This window comes from Halyomorpha halys, unplaced genomic scaffold (assembly GCF_000696795.3).
Source record: "Halyomorpha halys isolate HHAL.00 unplaced genomic scaffold, Hhal_1.1 Scaffold2238.1, whole genome shotgun sequence".
Classification (NCBI taxonomy): domain Eukaryota; kingdom Metazoa; phylum Arthropoda; class Insecta; order Hemiptera; family Pentatomidae; genus Halyomorpha; species Halyomorpha halys.
Genome location: NW_027108055.1, coordinates 47,328 through 63,198, shown reverse-complemented (window position 1 = coordinate 63,198; position 15,871 = coordinate 47,328). Strand labels below are relative to the sequence as shown.

General features: G+C 31.2%; 1 protein-coding gene across 1 annotated transcript in view; it reads right to left on the bottom strand.

Moving 5' to 3' along the window:
• Window positions 1–15,871, bottom strand: part of jdp (DnaJ domain-containing protein) — a 47,405-nt gene that overhangs the window by 15,179 nt on the left and 16,355 nt on the right. The gene's annotated exons all lie outside the window — the stretch shown is intronic.

Genomic DNA, 15,871 nt, shown 5'->3' with positions numbered 1-15,871 from the left:
TCCACCCTTCTATGACGCGTGCACATTACGTAACCCAATTTATTCAGTTTTCGCAGTGTTGGTTATGCAACGTTTGTCCGAATATTGTCATGGAGAAGGATCAGCCTCTTACAATTGATCAATAGTAGACAAAAAAGTTCCTTGCTATTATTAGTGGCTGCCGCTGGTCGTTGTTAACTTCCTTTTATTACTAAGTCCTACTAGTACAAGAGCCCAAGAGGAGAAAAAAGGCTGTTATCTCACCCCAATTTTTGATTACTTTAATCAAAACTAGGTATAATTAATAGTCAAAATTGATGAGTCTGCCAAGTATAGGTAGAGGGAATAAAAAATGGTGGCTGTTTCAAAATGTTAGAAATAATTCATTTTTTATTCGGAGCACTATATCTTTAAAACTAGCAACAACAATAGAAAGTTTAAGAGAGCATCATTTAAATTAGAGGAAATTTGCTAAAATGTAAGTCCTAATAGAGCTATTTACGTTCAATAGTTCTCGAGATATAGCAACATTTCATAAAAATGTTGTATGGAACGTACTGAAAGATCAGTAATTAGTGAATATATTTTGAGAAATCTATATCTCAAAAACATTTGATGTACAGATGTCTATTACTACTAAAATTAAAGTTAGTTTAATGAGCTATAAATTAGTTTTTGACCTTTACCTTCGTTGGAATAGTAATTTTCACAATATTTGCCAAAATAGATTAATTTATAGTTGTTCCGACAAATGTTCATTTGCCAAATTTATATTCTTATGTGAATATCATAAAAACCACTACCCCCACGAAGATATGTGTCCTAAACAACTTTATAGTAATTTTTTTTTTAATAATTTATTTATTGATATTTACAACTGTATACACATATACACATCAAGTAAATTTGTTGTAAGTGATATTATGACATGATAAAAACAAGTGGAGAATCTATCCACTGATAGAACTCCAAAAATATTTCTAAAGGAGAAGATCTCGAGGCCATCTTCCTAGGAGGATTATTAGGTAGTGAAGGAGAAGTCAGGTTAGAAACGTGTTGGTTTGGGTGGTTGGGAAGTTTATTATGGAAGGATTGGTATCTGGTTCTGGCCAAATCGGCAACATAGGGGACATTGAGGTCCTGATGGATGATTTGATTTGTGACAAAGTAAGGAGCATTAAGGATTTTGGACTGTGAGGATTGGATTCGAGAGGAATTAGATGGTTTAGTGGAGCCCCATAGCTCAACACCGTACGTCCAGATAGGCCTTATAATAGTCATGTAGATCAGTCTTTTGCAATGGATTGGAAGTTTGGACCGTTTGTCTAGTAAATGTTGTAATAGTCGGAGTCGACAAGCAGTTTCCTGTCTTTTCAGTTTTGTATGAGGATTCCATTTCAGTCATTTGTCCAGATTTAGTCTTAAGTAACGGATCTGTTAAACAGGAATAAGTGGGGTATTATTAAAAGATACTGTAGGGCAAGACGAATGTTTACGACGAAGGGTAAATGTGATTTGGTGGGATTTATTGGAATTTATTTTAATCCTCCAGTATTGGCACCATTCTTCGAGGGTGGTGATGTGGGATTGGGATACAATGGAAGGATCATTATTCACTGACAATAGGCATGGGTCATCGGCATACGTGGTGAGAATAGTGTTACGATGGGTTGGGATGTCAGCTGTAAAAATAAGTTAAATTTCCCTTATTTTGGGTGTTGGCAGACATATCTGCGTCTTATGGGTCTAGAGATATATTTTTTTCAAAAATCAAACATTTTATATGAACTACTATAAATCAATATTTTGTGAGTTTATTTTGTCATATCATAAAAACTACTATTCCTACAAAGATAAACATCATGAACTATTTTATATTAAATTTAACTAGCTTTAATTTGAGTGCTATCAGACATCTATACATCCAATGGTTTCTGAAATAACTGCCTTTTTTTCTTATGTGCTATAACATCATCGCTGGAATGTAATTACCTCGATATTCTAAAACAGCTTGGTAATGAGAACAAGCTTACTCTGATGTGGGCTCCGGAAACGAGGGAAAAGAGATGGCGGATGAACGAGCAATAGTGCACACAAACTGCATTATCAGGCCCTGAACTAATGTGTGCATTAATATACCCATTAACCCATTAGCATATTAAGGATGGACGTGACGGCCGTGCGGGTTGAGGCGTAGGTCCCAAAGCGTCCGGTTCGGAACGTGGTGGGTCCGATCTGGGGCAGTTAATATTTATTTCTTGGCGGTCTCTAGACTCTTGACACACCACCTTGGTTAGTATGCGGTGGTTACGGATTGCAATATCGGACCAAAAGTTCAACACCGGTATTTTTTAGATCTTAATACCGATAATAGAAATTTCAGGAAAAAAAACAGGGGTTTCTTTGTTTTATTTTTTATTTTTATTAGTGAGAATAAAGAATCACAAAAAAGTAAAGGAACATCTTATGTATTTGAATCATAAAAAAGTGTAAATATCACTGTGCTACATTGAGAATATACATTCTAGCAATATTCCACAATATCCACCTCGCACTTCTAGATCTTTGACAACGCTATGTGAGTTTCTCGGATGTTCTGGATTGTTTGTTGTCTTCACTTGTTATCCTATTACTTCTAAAGAAAACAAATGATTGACGAAGGTGGCGCACAAAGGATTAGGTAAAAAATGGTCCATAAAAATCAAAACAAATTATGGTTAAAAGTTAAATATGGATGATCCTATCGTACCTATGGAAGTAGCCGCTTTAAGGGCGACAGAAGCTCTGCTTTGAACAAAAGGTTAGCTCAGAACTTGACCTTTTTAAGGGCCTTTGAGACAAGATATCGGATCGATAAAACCCAATATCTGTTGAGCAAATATCTCTGAATAGGGAATCTCAAAAACGGTTCGCCGAAGCCGTTGTATCTTTCTTCAAATATTTTTAAGTGAGACACAATAGATTGTATTATCAAATTTCGATTATTGACCCTTGAAATTTAAAATTTATCAGTTTTTATTATACAAGGTGTAAAAGTATAAATGTTCATCCAAGTTATCCCTACAATTTTTGGAAATTAAATTTTTCTGTGTTCATGAATGTTTTATGTTCTATCTTTTTAGGTTAATCTTAAATTTCACACCCTGAATTTCATATTCAACCGCTATTCTCCTATTTAATTAGTAATTTATTAATTACTTTTTATTTAAACAACAGTGATAATTGTTTAAATAAAATTAATTTTATCCCATTTTAGTCTCAAAACAGTTTACATTTCTTTATAAATTCGACGTTTCGTCTCACGACTAAAATGGGATAAAATTAATTTTATTTAAACAATTATCACTGTTGTTTAACTAAGCATAAATTGTATAATAAAAACTGATAAACCAGTCTCAAGAAAGTGTAAAGATTAATAAACAGTAATAATTTGTGAACCGTTACAATTCATGAAGGGTCTTGGGCTCTGTAATTGTGAGGAAGCACTGTTTTTAGAACAATGGTTAAACAAAGAGATGATTTTATCAAGATCACTCTCAACCTTCAGATTTTCCCCCAATTAAGCTACCCACTTTATGAGGCTGGGTGGATCCCAGGAAGGCTCCAGAACTCACAGCATTGACTCAGGGCTACATTTTAACAGGAAAAAATTATCTCCCGCAGCCACATTCTAATTCGGGACCTTGGAGTTTATAGTGCCTTACCACTGTGCCACCGCTCTCCCCCAATTAAAACAATACTAAATATTTACTAATTAGTAGAAGTGCAGGCATTAGTTAGTTGAAGTTTTAGTACAAAGTTAGCACATTTAAAGCAAGTTATTTCGATAATTTTGAAGTTATTTTTATAACTATATAATTTGAAGGTCTATTTTTGATAACGTCCAATATGGTTTAGGAAATGCAATATTTGAGACAAATAAATACTGGACTCTTACTATAAAATAAAGGACTCTTACTATAAAATAAAAGACTCTAACTATAAAGTAAAGAATTTCTTGCTAATATTATTACTAACGTTATCATAATAGAGGGCTTTTATTAACGCTATTATAAAGGACTCTTACTAACGTTACTAACCGTCTTACTGTTATTAGTGAAAGTTTTAGTAAAAGGTTCTCGTATTTGTACTGATAATTACAAAGGATTTATGTCCAAGGAATGTCGATGCTGGGTTAAGTAAAAAATGAACAAACTTCAAAATTATACGTATCTCAAAATCTTATATTATAATAATATCCTGATTAAAATTTATTGAACGGATAAGATTTAATACAGAATTTTTTGAACTTTATTTTTCGTCACCTGAAAAAGAATATGGACTTAAATTTTTTATGCTTATCAGTGCAGGTATTTAAACCAATTTATTTCGACAATTGTGCTATAATTTATTAATTATCGTTATTAGCCGTGATAGAGTGAAAATTAAAAGGAAAGGAGTAATAAGATTTGCCACACATAAGATGCATTTATCATAAAATATTTCACTACATATAATGTTTTTATGAAGTAATTTTAAAAGGAGTGATAGATATAGACTTTGAGACTAGGTCACAGGAAAGCCTTGTGGGTACGTTCAACTTCTGAAAGAACCCAAGACCTTGTGACCGATCGAGGAGTGAAAGTAAACGCCTTCGGGGAAGGCCAATCTTGTTGCTGTGTTTCGTAGCTATTAACCATATTTCGTGAAAACCATTTTTTTCAACTAATTTTTTATGAAAAGGCGTTTCATATTATTTATTTATTTTTTTATTTAATGTGATTTACAACTGTACAAATAATAAATATAATAAGTAAATATGTTGTATGTTTCATATACACTTGAAAATCTCGGGAAGGAACCACCTATTGGTGGTACTTCAAGCATTAATTTAAATTAGAAGGTCCCGTGGCCATCTTCTTTTCAGACGCCTCGGAGGATTATCAGGGATTGTTAAGGATGAAAGATTAAGAATTAATGGGTTGGGATGGATAAGGAGTTTGGAATGAAAAGACGCATATCTGTTTTGGTCCAAATATGCAACGAATGGGATGTTAAGGTGCATAAGTTTATTTGTAACGTAATAAGGAGCATCAAGGATTTTACGTAGGATTTTGGATTGTAAGGATTGGATGTGGAAGGATTTTGATGGTTTGGTTGACCCCATATGCTCAATTCCATATGTCCAAATTTGTCTGATTATCATAGTGTATAATAATTGTTTGTAGTGAATGGGATGTTTAGAGCGTTTGTCAAATAGGCGTTGTAGCAATCGAAGTTTCTTGTCGTTTCAGTCTTGTGTGTGGATTCCAAGTAAGTCTCATGTCAAGATGGAGTCCTAAGTATCGAATCTATCATATTATTTAGGCCTTGATATAGTAGCTTTTATTTTTCCAAGATGATATATTAACGTTTAATCCATAGTATTATTATTGGAGAATAATATATCAAATATATGTGCTATGTTTTAGAGCATTGTAAGCCTTTACATGGTAAGGGAAAGTATTCCGATCATATGAAATTTCGAATTCGAGTTTTCGACGAAAATACATCCTTCTAGTCAGTATAGCATCTTGAACGTTAATTTTTGAAGGATCGAAGACCTAAACTTGCGCTCTTTTTCTTTTTTTGCCTTTTATATATTTAGGCAGTCTTTCCTGTAAATAATTATATCCTTCTGTTTTGTAATCCATTTTTAAGCGGTATAAGAACGTCTGTTTTTTTTCCCTAAAATCTTTTTCTTTGATTGTATATTATAGAGTTTACATTAAATTTTCATTACAGAATTTTCCGCCTCGCTGGCTGGAACCCACTGGTTTAGTGAGTTCATATGGGAGGATATAAGGATAAGAATCAAAATAGTATAAACTACTAAAATAAAAACTCGCTTGTTTGCTTTTATTAATCAAACGCAATGCTTGTTTGGTTTCAGTTGAGTTTAAAAATTAATGTTCTTTGCGGTTAAGTTAGTAAGTATATGGTACTACAATCTTACAACTCAACATAAATACGTTTTCCCAAAAATAAGTAAGATATAAAGTATAAATGCATAAAATAATAAATTTACTGAAACGTAATTTTGGTATCTTTTGGGTCACTAGCTCAGTCATGTTTGAAAATCGTTCGCAGGTCAGTGCATGTACGAAAATCTCAATACCTTGGTCCCAGCACCACCTTCAAATTATCAACTCTCTACTCAAGTAAATTACATATATAATTCATTTATTTTTTCTATATCCATCACAAAACACGCCTTCAAAATGTTAATAAAATATAGGGACAACGGTGTCTCTCAAATTGATAGTTTATAACATCTCTTACACACAAATCTATTTTTAATTTCACGCCGTTTTCAAATTTCAGATACTTTATAAATATTGGTATATTTAACTATCTTAAAATATCCTCTTCTCGTTTTAAGGAAATATTTAAAAAGTAACCGAACCGTCATACCCTGGGTGGCCTTAGTGGGGCGGGTCCGGCTGGGAAGGATAGTCTTTTTATTGTATTATGTTGTGACATCGAGCAACCTACTCACTATAATTATCTGTTAAAAAAAAAAAAAAAATGTCAACTACAGAAGACACATTTTCCATTAAACCTTTGTCTTAAAATAATTTTGTTTGAGAGAACTTTTTTTTACTTCTATTTTAATAATTTGAAAAATAGTAACTTTTTACGCGAGTCTAGTTTTGTCTTGAATTTAGTTTTTAAGTATTCAAAGTCAATCCTTTACGCAATGTACATAATTTAAGGTTTGTTAAATTGTTATTGGAGTAATACATAAAATAAAAGATCATTAATATTAATTAAAATACTAGCACTGATTTTCTATCACCACTAACGGTATAAAATAATAATCTTTAATTCTCTCCTATCTTTATATTTACGTTACATCCTTTTTTTTAATTAATTATATTTGCTTACTAATTATTCAGAATGATTATTATATATTATTTCTATTTGTTGCTATTTTTTTTTGTTTCTAGAAGTTATATTAGTGTTATTGGTTTCAACTCTAATTCCAGTATTAGGAGCAAAATTAAATTAAATCTACATTAATATAATAATCTGTTTAATCTAAAAATTTGAGATAAATTAATAATTAACCCAGACATAAATAAATGTTCTGATAATGTTATATTTTATTGACATTTCACCTGATTGATACAATACTTCCGATGTAGGTATTACATCGTTTCTATTTCTGTGTAAGAGAACAAAAGAAAATATATTCCCCTTTTCATCCAAGAGAAATGCCTGTTTGCACAAGATTTACTAGGTCTGGGGTCTTGTAGCGACATCCAAACTTTTTTCTGCCTCTGTCTCTCTCAACTATAACATCTGACTGACCCTTGCGTCGTGTCTATTCAGCTATTCACGTGAAGCCATAAAAAAAAAAAAAAAAAAAAAAAAAATCACGTTTGCCCTATCCATGAAAAATAAATTACAAAATATAATAAATATCAGGCGACCACCATAATGTAAGTATTAAAAGTCCTTAGTGGGAATCGAACCCACATCTAGGAGCTCACGTACTTGTATTTGTTTTGTATAAGCCCTGATCCTCCCCCACTCCTCTGTCACGCCCCTGAAGTTCATCATAAGGCTCTCCTTATTTACTTCTCTTTTCCTGAATCCTTACTTCCTCCATTATACTTCTTCCTCCAAGTACTTGGAGTAATAGTTGTATATGTTATTGTTTCAGATGGCAATGAGCTGTTCAGAGTAACTTTTTCATATAGCTGTCTGTGTGTTACAATGTAGAATAAACATGTTTTTGCTCTGGGCTATTGTGCTAATTTGTTATGAACATATCAATTTGGCAACGAGGAAAACTAGTAATAGTTCGAAAATAGACAATATTAAGAAAAGAGTTAGTTTTGATGAACGCTGGAAACATTAGTATTGATAAATTAACAGCTGTTCTTAAGTTTATGTTTATCTCTAGATGTAATGTTTAAATTAAAAGGATTTATTTATGTTAGGAAAACACACAATGAGCCGTAATATATTAAAAATGTATGAAAAGAATTTCATTCATCCCAAATGCTCGAATACATTTGGAATTCAGTCAATTATTTAAGAACTTAGCATTCTTCATCATAATATAATTGATAATATTTATACTTTAATATTTCTAATTGAATGGCGTAATCAAAATATATTTTTATTCCATGATCCATCAAAAAGCCCTAAACGATTTTTGGATAAGTTTACAAGAATAGTAAAGACTTTTTGATCTTCATCCTAAACATTTATTAGCTTTAATTTTTGATAAATTAGTGGAGAGTGGAAATAGACAAATCCAAATAATTTAAAGGAAATACGGCGTGGAATAAAAATAGGGTAATGAAAGACTGAACGATACTCATTTGTCTTTCCTTAATGTATCTTCCTTTACTTTTCAACACCGGCCTGCCTGCAACTTTCTGGAAGACATCAGGACTCTAACGATGTATTGATTCATCTTCCAAGACCAGAATATCAAATGGGATGATCTTATGGGGAGGTTTAATTTGGAATCGATTCAACCAAATAATTTTAGCAATGCTCTAGCGAAAATCAGATGTAATATACAAGTTTTATAGAAAATGTTTACTACTTTAATAATGTATTTCGTATATTTAGAAAAATCCTTAGTTTTCCGGTTAGTTCCGAAAAACTGAAAAAAGTTCCAATTTTTATTTCATATGTATATATAATGATTAACCGTAAGGTTTGTTCAAAAATTAAAAAAAATAACTACAATATTGTTCTCATTTGACTTCATGGAAAAGTTATAGCAGGCAATGATCGGATGATAATCACTCACGCTCATTGCGTATTTTCCTAACATAAATAAATCCTTTTAATTTAAACATTACTTCTAGAGGTAAACATAAATTTAAGAACAGCTGTTAATTTATCAATGCTAATGTTTCCAGCGTTCATCAAAACAAACTCTTTTCTTAATATTGTCTATTTTCGAACTACTTCTACTAGTTTTCCTCGTTGCAAAATTGATATGTTCATAACTCTGTAGAAAAGAACGAATTGTGTTATCACTAACAGTATTAAATTAATTTATAAGTAATATTTCCAATTCTTTATTATTGTCCACTATCCTTTTATTTACTTTCATTTGTATTTTCTTTTTTTTTTTTAAATTCATTGTATTTACTTACTAATTATTCAAAATGATTATTCTATATGATATAATAATATACCGACAATACCGTGACATCACAAAACCTGATATTAATGAATATTTTTATGGTCAATCATTTGAGGTCAACGCCATGAGGGAATCAGAGAAGAACTGGTATTCCTACCATTGAAGGATGTCTAATTAGCTGAACTGATTATGCCATGTGGTCAGGATGAAGTATCATTGAAATCTACTAACAATGGAACTATGTCCCTGATGGTAGAAGACCTCGAGGACGACCAAGAATGTCCTTCCTCGGTGAAAAATGAGAGAAAAAAATGTTCACCAAGCTAGGAACGAGGAAACCGAGAGTAGTAGTAATCCTGGACTACTAAATTTCGGGCGCTTCGGAGGATTATCAGGAATTAAATAGACAGGTTAGAAACTAGTTGGTTTGGATGGTAAGGAAGATTATAATGGAAGGATTGATGTCTTGTTTGGGCTAGGTTGGTTACTTATGGAACATTAAGGTCTTTATGAATACTTTTATTAAATTATAAATTAATTCAATAATTCTATTTAGTGATTTTTTTTATTACCTAATTGATAAGATATATATAAAAGGAATAAAAATAAATTTATATCTGGTTGTATAGAAAATATAATGCCATTAAAATATAAAAAGAAAATTCTTAACTTCCATTGTCTTCGGAAAAAAGAAGACCACTGTATCACAAAGACATTCTTCGTATCCACCATTACGGTGCTGCCCCCACCACTAACCAAGATTGGAACAGGCCTTTTAATTATATCTATTCTATCACTGGTATTGTTCATAAAACTTTTTTCTATTTTATCACTTTCAATGGAGAGAGTTTTGGAAGTACTTACAGTAAATTTGATAACGTGTTCGACAAGTGGTAAACTTTCTTTGATTGCGAAGTCACCACCTCCCTCTTCTCGGTTTCTCTTTCCGACCATAAGCTTCCCAAATGACTTCGAAGTACTGGGTTTACGGCTGCTTCTTAGTTTATATCCACGTTCACATATCACTGGACATTGATGTTGACTATGTCTCAAACCCTTAATATCCTGATTTATTTAGAAGGAATGTGATGTGGTAATTTAATTATGAAAATTCATAAAACCAGACGTTAACTGAATTATAACAACTTTCTAGGGAGCATCAATAGTTTTTCCATTAAGTCTTCCAGCTTCCTCCGGGTTCAGTTGCCCGAGTGAGAGCTGAGCCCGTCTAGAGGTGAATAAAGAAAAGTGAATCAAAAACTATAACCGATGTACCAAGATATTATCCGCCGAGGAGACAACCAAGATAAAGTGTGATCAAAAATAGTTCAAAGTATGATATTTTTTTATTCCTATAATGGTGGTCATGCATATTCATCATTTATAATTTAAAACATGCTCTGTTTATTAAGTCTATTAATTATAATAAAAATCGTTAAGTTCTTTTTTATTTTATTGACGAGAATCAATACAATCTGCCAAAAATTAAAAAGGAATTAAGTATTCGTGTTCAAATACTCATTCATACAAATTGTACCGAAATATAAAAAGAAAAAAAAAACAGAAAAAAGAGAAAAGAAGAAAACAAAACTTTAAATAATAACAATAGTGCTCACTGAATTAAAAGAAAAAAAATTATAAACAAATATATTAATAAAAGAAAATACTATCATAAAATTATGTACCTATATGGAAGAGAGAAAAACACTTATATTAATATAAATAGTCACAGCATTATTTTTTTTTAAATTATCATATAAAATTTTTTTTCTTGCTTTTTCTAGTTCTTTAAATGTGTTTAATTTTTCCATTATTTCAATTCTAGAAAATTTTCTCTCTTTTTTCCATCATATTTAAAAATAAATTTAAGTCCAAAGTATAATAATTATACTTGAAGAAGTTTGTCGGGGGGTGCGGTCAGCAAAGAACAATATAAATAAACAAAACAATATTTATTTATTTTATGCCGACGTTTCGACCTGAGTTTCAGGTCTTCATCAGGGCTACAGAACAGAAGAGATAACAACAACATTTAGAGTAACATACAATTGAAAAGGAATAGTATACAAACAAATTTAGAATTATATAAAATATTGAAACGTCGGCATAAAATAAATAAATATTGTTTTGTTTATTTATGTTGTTCTTTGCTTCAATATTTTATATAATTCTAAATTTGTTTGTATACTATTCCTTTTCAATTGTATGTTACTCTAAATGTTGTTGTTATCTCTTCTGTTCTATAGCCCTGATGAAGACCTGAAACTCAGGTCGAAACGTCGGCATAAAATAAATAAATATTGTTTTGTTTATTTATGTTGTTCTTTGCTGACCGCACCCCCCGACAAACTTCTTCAAGCATTAATCTACGGTCAACTATCTACATCTCATTATAATAATTATATAAACATTCCATATATATTTAAAATATATATACATATATAAAACCCAACATGGCCTTCCCCATTTACAATCTATTCATATTAAAAAATATACTCATGCACACGAAGATTAAAATAATATAAATAAGTATATAAAGCGAAAAGTAATAAATATAAAATTAATAATTATAAAAAGCTACCAAATGTAATACAAAGAATCGATAAATACAAAAAGTAATACATATATAAATAATATACAAGTAATGATATATATACATGTAATAAATATATGTATTTAAAAAAAATAAAACTGATCATATAATGGAAAAATAATTTACACCAACAAAACACTAAAAACAGTAAATTTAAGTACCAATAAAATGAAAACACATTTGCACCTATATACAATTCAAGTTATTTTAGATAAATACAAAAACTAATTAATTATTGGAGATCCCAATTAAATTTAATATGATAATATTTTCAATTTTTTTTGGAATATTTTGAATAAAAATAATGATTTCAGGCTTCCAGATGATTTCGTACAATTTGTTTTTTCCCAACGTTTCAGAATTACATACAAATTCCCCGCGATTTCTTTTACATTTTTACTTAGGAAAGTTTGTAAATTTAAGTTTTAACGTTGTCCAGAGTGTGGATATTGTAGGTAAAATTGTTGAAAGGTGCATATACAATCTTCTGGTCCGTTGCCAATGAAAATGTTTACTGCTTTTGTTTTTTTCGAAAAGTGTTAGTAAATCTAAGATTCCACATAAATCATAGCCTTTGTTCTTCAGATACCATATAATCCACTTTTGATCACGGACGCTTTTGGGTAATGCAGGCTTTAATTTTTATAAAATATATTTATATATTTCATTAAAAATATTTTATTAATATAACATACATAAAAATAAAGAGCTCACTTTAAAGAACATTTATTCCGCCTTAATGAGACTATTGAAATCCAATTAAATCAACATATCCAGAGGAAGAGCGTAAAAAAAAGTCCCCATTACTGATGCTTTCCTGAGCGATATCGGGGACTGGAAAATAATGGGAAACATTTCTACTGTCGGAAAACGTTGTCATGTGTATCGGAAAAAGAGAGGAACAGAGAAAAACTTTAGTAGGCAAAATGAGTTTTTTGTAATGTAGCAGTACTATCATTAATCAGATCAGTGTATGTTATATTATTACATCGTTAAAAACAAAAATGTAATTTTTTTGTTACAAGTACATATTTACAATTATATGCATAAATAAACAATAATCAGTGGATGGCTCAGTGGTAATTATTCACTGCTTATTTGATTCAAACTGCCTCTCCTACAGAAACACAACTATAAACCAGTTTAGTATTTTAATAATTATGAATACCTATATTTGTCACAATGGGAGATGGTAGCTCATTGGTAAGGCACTGTCCTACAAACTCCAAACACTCTGGCCTGAATCCGGCCGTGGCAGAATTTTAAAATAATGCTGTGCCATTATTTTCGGTTTTATTGTAGCCGTGAGTCAGCCCTGTGGGTTCAGGAGCCTTTCAAGGTCCACCCACCTTCATGAAGTAGGTAGGTTAAGTTTATAACTGATATTGATAAAACATTATGTACTTAAAAATACAGACTTTGAAAGAGTAATTCTACTTATAACTATAAACTAGTTTAATAATCAAGAATACACAAGTTATAGTAACACATAGTTAGCTCATTGGTCAGGCACTGTGAAACTATAAACTCTAACGACCCGGGTTTGAATCCAGCCGTGGCAAATAATTATTTTCTTTTTTACTGTAGCCGTGAGTCAGCACTACATCCCTAACTCTTCAAAGGTTGCTTAGCGGTACAGATTTAATTTAATGTGTGTCACAAATTAAAATTTTTAAAATAAGTTTAGATTGAACGTCATTCAAAGCGAATTCCAGAAAAAGAAAAATTAATGCACTTAAAATAAAATGTGAAGTAAAATATAGTAGAAATTATATGTTATTCCTGTATAAGAAATTTATAGTATCTTACATATTATCCCACACTATCTATAAAATTAAGGCACTTCAGTCTACTGGAACCAACTCACGCCGACTGGGTAACATCTACTTCTATTAAGCAATTCGAGAATGACGTATTTTTGCATTTTTTCATTCGATTGCATATTCAAGAGTTCTGATAATAAAAGATTGGGTTCAAAGCCAACAACAACAGAAAGCCAGTCAACAATGATCTACCAAAAGCAACCGGTCGAAATTCTCACAGTTTTTGTATCAGTGCCTTTCAATGGAAGAATTCTGCTTTTTTAACCTATCTCATGACTGTAGTCAAGACCTTGAGATGGGAGTTTTCACTGAACCTTGCCGTCAGTCCCTGGGGCATCCCATACCTACGATATTTCCCCATTGCTACCAAGATACTGGGAAAGGAATCCTTTCACCGAAACTCGTTGAGGGAATTCCAGCAATTTTTACTACCTCTAACTGGTCAACCCACAGTACTTTGGCTGAAAGAGTGGTTACGAATTGGATAGAGATATCCTCCGGATTTTAGCCTCGGGTTGTGTATACGAACTAACTGCAATCACCTGGAGGTTTACAAATAAAAATGGATTTATAGTGTTGTGAATGATTCACTTGTCATCAAGGAAGCTTTAGTATCAACATGTTTTAGTCAACTCAGATTTTCTGGTCAAATCATCGCAGATACTAAAGCTTCTCTAAGTTAATCAGTCCATTGTTGAGCTTTGAAAAATTAGCATTTTGTTTCTTTGTCAATTAAATTAAATGAATAACTTTTAAAGAATATAAATATACTCATTCTTAATATTCATAAAAGTGTTTGACAAGAAAGTAAATAACGAAAATTCTTATCCGAGTTTAAAAACCATTACTGGAGGTGGATTGACTAGTTTGAACCGTTAGTCAGATGTTCACCTTAAGATGCTTATCTCAGAACAATAACTTGTCACTCTTTATTACAGGGGTTAGCAACAGTAGTATTACTCAGCTTAAATCAGCATTAAGTATATAAGAATATATATTCAACACTTTTAAAATTTAGAATATTACAAAGAAAATAAATATAGTTTTTATTTAATATACTTATATTAATATAATCTCTCATAAAATAAAAGTTTTAAGAGATCACCGTGTAACATTTTATTTTTCTCAGAAATGTTTGAGAACCACTGGGTTACAGGCTAAACATGAACCTCATTCTTGATATAATTTTATCATTTACTCAATAGTTTAATAATTAGTCAACCAGTAATTATTATTTAAAATTGCTTTTTTTCTAAAAATAATTATAAATAATTTCGTTCATGGGTTCGGTAAAATATATAAACATCGAGCTGAAAACTAACAGGTCTGAAGACCTGAGCCAAATTAGAAACTGTCTATAAAGTAATTGAGAAGTCTTTAAGTGAACGGTTTTAAACAGTTGCAAGACCCAAGATTGATCGGTTTCTAAGTCAATAATTTCAATAAGGAAAAGTTTCCCTCCCAATTAAAAGTTTCGTCACGGAAAAGCTTTATTATTGGGTTAGGAAGAGGATCTCCTGTTTAATGCTGGAAATTTGCATACCTCCGGTCAGTAAGAAAATAATAGATCTGGATGGCATCATTTAATTTTAATATCTATTTATTTTGTTGTCTGAATTATGTAAATATTGAGTACCTTTATATACAAAAATAATCTTGTAACTATGGTCATTCGAATTATCTTTCAAATATAATTACATTATATCAATACGGATTTATAAATAATTTATATTTATACTCAAATAGACATAAAACTATTTAATAACTATTTAACGTTTCGCCCCACGTTGGAATGCTTTATCAGGGCTTACGGACGGCTTTTAATAGCATTTTCCTACTTGCCTCCCATCTGTAAGCACTGACGAAACCCTGCAACGTGGAGTGAAACATAAAACTAATATTAAATAGTTTTATAACTACTTGAGATTTTTTCTTTGACCACACACGGACCATCTTCCTTAATAATTAATATTATTTATTAATAAAGTTTGTACATTTTTAATTTAATTACTACTCATAAATCCCACCAAATCACATTTACCCTTCATCGTAAACCAATGACCTCTTGCCCAACAGTATCCTTTAATAATACCCCACTTATTCCTGTCCAACAGATCCGTTACTAGGGACAACATCTCGACAAACGACTGACATGGAATCCTCATACAAGACTGAAAAGACAGGAAACTGGTCGTCGATTTCGACTATTACAACATTTACTAGACAAACGGTCTAAATTGCCAATCCATTACAAAAGACTGATCTATATGACTATTATAAGGCCTATCTGGACATACGTAGTTGAGCTTTGGGGCTCCACTAAACCATCAAATTCCTCCC